At 38.4% G+C, this 6,000-nt stretch overlaps 1 protein-coding gene across 7 annotated transcripts in view; it reads left to right on the forward strand.

The window, feature by feature from the left end:
• PDE4D (phosphodiesterase 4D) overlaps window positions 1–6,000 on the forward strand; it is a 1,859,629-nt gene that overhangs the window by 1,524,687 nt on the left and 328,942 nt on the right. The window lies entirely within an intron of this gene.

Consider the following 6,000-nt stretch of genomic DNA (forward strand, 5'->3'; position numbering starts at 1 on the left):
GGGCTGGATAATTTATATACTGGAATTATCTTATACAGATAATATTTGAAGTCATGGGAGTAGATAACACAACTGAAGGAGAGAGAGTAGGGAGAGAGAAGTCCTAAGAGGAATCTTGAGGGACACCCAAGTCAAAGGTCCAAGAGATTCATTATGACCTAGCAAAATGAACAAAACAAATAATCTGACAGGTAGGAAGAGTAGGAGAGAGAAATATCACAGAAACCAAAAGAAAAGAGAAAATCCAGAAGGAAGCATTCAATAATATCACAAGCTTCGGAGAAGTCAAGGAGGATGAGGATGAAGAAAAAGTCATTGGAGCCACTGTGCCATTGGGATTCCTGAAATCATCCTTAACTTGTTATAATACATTTTATCGTATGCTGTTGTGCAAAATGTTCTGAAATTCCTTTCCAAACAGCATTTCACATTATCATTTCTAATCATAGGCAGAAATACGAGCTCTGGGTAAGTGGTCTTCAGAACCTTTTGCCAGAGAAGATAATTTGTAGCCAAATAATAAAATCTGTATCTAACAATTTTTTAAAAAATTCTGAATCACAAATCATCTGTTAGCTAATGATACTTTATAAAGCAGCCCCCCCCCAAAAAAAACAGCCCATAGATGTTAGTAAAAATCCAGTATTTTTTTATCCTTTTTTTTTGGTGGTGGGGGGGGGGATTTGAATTCCTGTTGTTGTATCAGCCCACTGGAGGAGTGATGGAATGCAGTGCCTATGAACTCTACTGTATAGGTTAAAAGTCCATCCCCCAGTGCTGGACAGTGATAATAGTAATTAGTACAGCCCTGGAGCGCCTCAGTTTAATAATACACCAGTAGTTAGGTAAGCTTACTAACCTAACATTGCCTGCAGATTGCATATTCCCAGGCAGGCTTTAAGAGGCATTCTCTTGCTGCCACATTATGGCTGAAAGAGTGTGGTTGTTACAATCGCTCTGTGACTTGCCAACAAGTAGCATGTGAGAGCCAAGACTTGAATCTAGGTTTCCTAGTTCATGACACCTTCACTACCTATTGCTGCCAAACTGCAAGAATATAACTTCTTTTGTTAGGGAATTTATTGATGCAGGAGGGTCCTGAAGAATAGGAGATTTCTTGGACATGATCCTATTGTACAGTCAGGATGAGTTTTTGCAAGACATAACATGGTTAGCTCTCTACTACTACAGTTCACAAGGTGGCTTTAGGACACATTTGGAACAGTGCACAAGAATGACAGACTGTTAAGAGCTTCAAGGGACCTCAGAGATCATCTAGTCCAGTCCCTTTTATTTTACTGATGAAGAAACTAAGAGACAGAAATGTCAGATAACTTGCCCAGGGTCACCCAGCTAGCTAATGGTGGTATACAAAGTAAATAATGGAGATATCTAAGTAACAATATGATAGAATTGATCATTCTTATAATAATATTAATAACTACCATTTATATAATAACTATCATATTCTAGCATTGTTTGTTGTTTCAGTCCTTTTCAGTCCTGTCTGGCTCTTTGTGACCCCATTTGGGGTTTTCTTGACAAAAGTGGTTCTCCTTTTCCTTCTCCAGCTCATTTTACAGATGAGGAAACTGAGGCAGACAGGGTAAAGTAGCTTGCCAAGGGTTACACAATTAGTGTCTGAAGCTGGATTTGAACTCAGGTCCTCCTGACTCTAGGCCTAGCACTCTATCCATTGTGCTTATTCTTATCCTTTATGATTATTCTTGTAGTGTGTAACACATTCTGTTTAACTAATGGCTCTTGGTAAATTTCGTGATCATTTTTATAACTCGTACTTTGCATTGACTGCTTCTGCCTTTTTACATTTATTTGAAACATTCCTGTGTCATAATATATGTCCAACTTTTGTAAAAGTTCTATGTGGTGCTAATATATGTGTATATTCTTTAGCAGTCCCAGTTAGAAGACACTTCAAGTTTCTTAACTCTAGTTTCTCCAGCAATGTGTTCAATTATTTATTTACTTTTTGTTTATCTTTATTTTAGATACATCCAAAACTGAGAAAGGGACAATAAAAATCTCTTGCCACTGTTTCATTACTGTTTCGTCTTCTAGTAATTCAGTTACTTTTTCTTTATAAATTTAGATGCTAGGGAATTTGGAGCAATAAATTTAATATTGATATTGGCTTACGTTTGGTTCCTTTCAGCATAATATAATTTCTTGTTTATTTCTTTTAATATTGTGAATACTTGTTTTTCTTTTGTCTGATGTCATTATTGCAGTTTCTGCATTTTTGGATTTACCTGGTGAATAGTATCTTTTCTTTTACTAGGCCCTCATTTTATTCTGTGTATGTCTTTGCTTTTTAGGTGTGCTTTTATAAGCAATGAATTATGGAATGTTTTATTTTTTAATCCAATCTATTACTCTTTAATTTTATTGGATTGTTTAATCCATCCACATTTGGTAGTTATGAGAGTTGTATTTATACAGGGTGTCACAGCTTACTGCACTAAGACTTTTGTGACACCCTAGATTTTTTCCATTTGTCTTTAATATTGTTCCCTCCCCCCAATTAGGATTTTTCCCTCTTCCTCTGTAAAGACAGCATTATGTCTTACTTTGATTGCTAAGAAAAAGATTATACAAGATCTGAGGATGCAACTAGTCCATCATTATGAAAATGACACCTCAGTGAATTTGCTACCTCATCAATGTTGGTTCTCTCTCTCCAATAATGCATGTTACAGATGAACTATAACTTCTCAACCTGTAGTACTCTTTTCCATGATCTCCCATGAATCTTCCATAGATAGAACCATCCAACCACTGGAGCTTTCCTCTAGCTCTTTTGATACTACTTAATGACCTACCTCTTTTTTTTTTCTCCTGCTGTTGGTGTCCTTAACACTGCCTTTTGCACCCCTTCTTTTAGGCAAGTCATCATTCGTAATATGCTCTTACCTACTTCTGCCTTTCGTATATCTTTCCATTGCTTATTGGGTCACCTTCAGTGTTGATTCTTTGGAGATCAAAGTGTTTTATGATTTAAAACCATGTAGTATCACCAGCAAATGATTGGTTTTAGAAAAGAAAAAAAAAGATGGGTTTCTATAGGAGCAAGCAGTATAGGATCATGGAAAATAATTGCCCTTGCAGTAGTAAGCCAGTCTCCTTTCCTGTTCAGTTTTGGAGTCAGCTCACTGTCTATCTACCGTACCTGTGCAAGATTTCTAGATTAATGAACTGACTCAATGGACTGTCCATTGAGAGTGCATATTATAATCTGGGCCCTCATTTCATGTTCTTGTGGATTCTTAACTCATTTGCTTTTTCTTTTGTGGAGGACAGAACATTTCTTTTAAGTGACTGGATCATCTTGAAGAAAGATTGTCGTGTTCTAGAGCTCATATTATATGCAAATAGGAGGCTATGGAACTATCTGTAGGCATTTTATTTATCCATAGATAAGTAAGGTATGTTTCCTGCCCCCAGAGATCTGAAGAACAAAGACTATAAAAGGACATGAGAAAGAAAACACACAGACACAGACACAGACACAGACACACAGACAGACAGACAGACAGACACACACACACACACACACACACACACACACACACACACCAGTAACACTTCTGGATGAGACCTAAATTGATTTGAATCTTACTAAATATTTAGACCATGAAGCAGATAGGAGAGAAGCAGAAGAGGTATAGGAGCACAGGTCCTGTGGGCAAGAGTTGTAAGATGGCCTGTGCGGAAAGAAAAATGAAGAGACTAGCTTGACCAGAACAGAAGGGTATATTAGAGGGGGTTAAGAAATAAAGTTGGGTAGGTAGGGTGGATGAGATCATTTCATCCAAATGCTATGTTCTAAGTAATAGCATTTTTTTATAATGTGCCCACAAGAGTTTTTTTTTTTTAACCAGTAAAAGGAGTTCATTATTTATTTGCTTTACATAGTTCCCCCTCCAAGCTTCTTTTTTCTGGGGTGAGGGAGGAGGCAAATCAGGACCAAAAAGAAAAGACTTAGCCATATTCTCTCACCAAGCTTTTTCACGAATTTCTGAAAATTTGTAATTTGTTAATATGCCTTAGTGTCAGCAATGTAGCAAGCATGTGATAGAGCAAAGAATGAGCCATTTATCCCTGGAGAGAAAGTTTATAGACTATTTTATATGAATTAAAAAGCAAAAATCCTAAAGGAAGAATTAGAGAAGTACAACCCAAACAAATTGTTTTATGCTTACCACCACCTGTCTTCAAGTTTCTTCTTCAAGGTCACCTAAAGAAGTTTAAATGAAAGTTGCACATCAAGGTGGGATCTGATACCAGGTTGAGGGTTAGTTTGATGTAATAAGTAGCCTCAGCCCTTGGCAAGGTGCCTTGGTACGTTAGTTTTCCAAGTTGTTTGGGTGGGTCACAATTGCACTCCAACATCCTGTCTGCAAATGCTAAATAAATACCCACTTGACGTCAGACTGAAGCACGACCATACTCACTAATATCATTTCAGAAATCAAAATGTTTAACCTCGTTTCACTTGATCATCCATACGTTAAAATTTTAGGGTTGGCACTTCCTGAAGAATATATCCTTTCTCATTTCTTTGTTCCCTAGTTGAGAGGTGGTCTGATGGCCTTGTCTTGTGGGACCTTTTTGACTAGTATGAGTCTGTTTCCAACCCTAATAAAAGTTATTCCTATCACAAGGATAGAGGAGAAAAGCCTTCACAGGACAAAGGGGTTTCCTATGTATCTATTCTGATTTTTTTTTTTTACTGAGGAGCTCTTAAAATAAATGAAAAAATGCAGAGTAACTTCTGAAAGGAAAGTGTTTTGTGTATCATAATCAAAAGAAAAGATTTGAAAACATTGAGATAGGATAACAGTTCCAGGGCTTATAACCACTTGTCCAACATTAATTAATGCACTGGATTTTTCAATTTAAACATTTCAACACTGACTAATGCATTAATGCCAAAAAAGATTCTCCTGAATCTTCACCCCATCTTTAAGAGGCTGTTCGCACATCTACAAATGGCCAAAAATGGGCCGTTTCATTAAATCTTTTCAACTTGGAAACCTACCAAGCGGGTTCCAAGTTAGTTTCTGAGAAAAAAAAAAATGGTCCAGGGTAGGAAATGGATGACCAGTGATTTAGGTCAATTAAAATAAATCAGACAAAAGGGAATGTTTATTATAAAGACACAATCTTTTCCCAACTAGCATAAACAACTGCCCACCCAGAGTAGGAAAGGACTTTACGTATTTTCAAAGGTCTGGGTAGCTACGTTGCCGGTTTATTGTTGTCCTCTCTGGCTGCTGCTGGTCTCAGCTTTCTATCATTTCAGCAATCAACAAGCTCTGGGTTTTCTCCCCTCCTCTCACTCACTTCCAGGCAGTTTTGAACTGCCTTCCTACAGACGTCATAAAGCCCTTAAGGAATACTTTCTGCCTGGGGAGATGGAATGATAGCTCCCATTCACAAAGATTAGGAGGCAGGGTCTAAGCAGGGAGTGAAAAGGATGCACTTTTGGGGGGGGGGGCAGGTAAAACAACTGGCAAGCCTCAAGTGCCTACAGTTTTATTCCCCCTGCTGTTTTCTTTGCTCCTCGGGAGCGGACTAGTGCTGAAGTGAAACTTCCCCAACAGCTCGCTGGCGTTACTTTACCTCCAGCCGTTTTATTCCGTGTTCCCGTACAAAGGTGCTTCTGCAGTGCTGGCAACCTTGGAACCTGTTATTATAGGCTTGCAGCTTGCAAAAAGAGAGAGGGAGAGAAATTGAGAGTGAGAGAGAAAGGAAGAGGGAGAGGGAGAAAGATCAAGTGATTCTTTCAGCTGTCTTGGCTCCCCTTGTGACCTAGATGAAGAATAGATTCAAAATTCAGTTCCTCCCCAGGCCATACAAGAGTGAAAAGAAACTCTGTCACTTGGGAACAGCCTAGCGAGAGGGAGAGAGAGGGAGAGAGGAAGACAGAGACAGAGAGAGAGAGAGAGAGAGAGAGAGAGAGAGAGAGAGAGAGAGAGA

The sequence above is a fragment of the Vombatus ursinus genome, unplaced genomic scaffold (genome assembly GCF_900497805.2).
Source record: "Vombatus ursinus unplaced genomic scaffold, bare-nosed wombat genome assembly UNPS02014772.1, whole genome shotgun sequence".
Lineage (NCBI taxonomy): Eukaryota > Metazoa > Chordata > Mammalia > Diprotodontia > Vombatidae > Vombatus > Vombatus ursinus.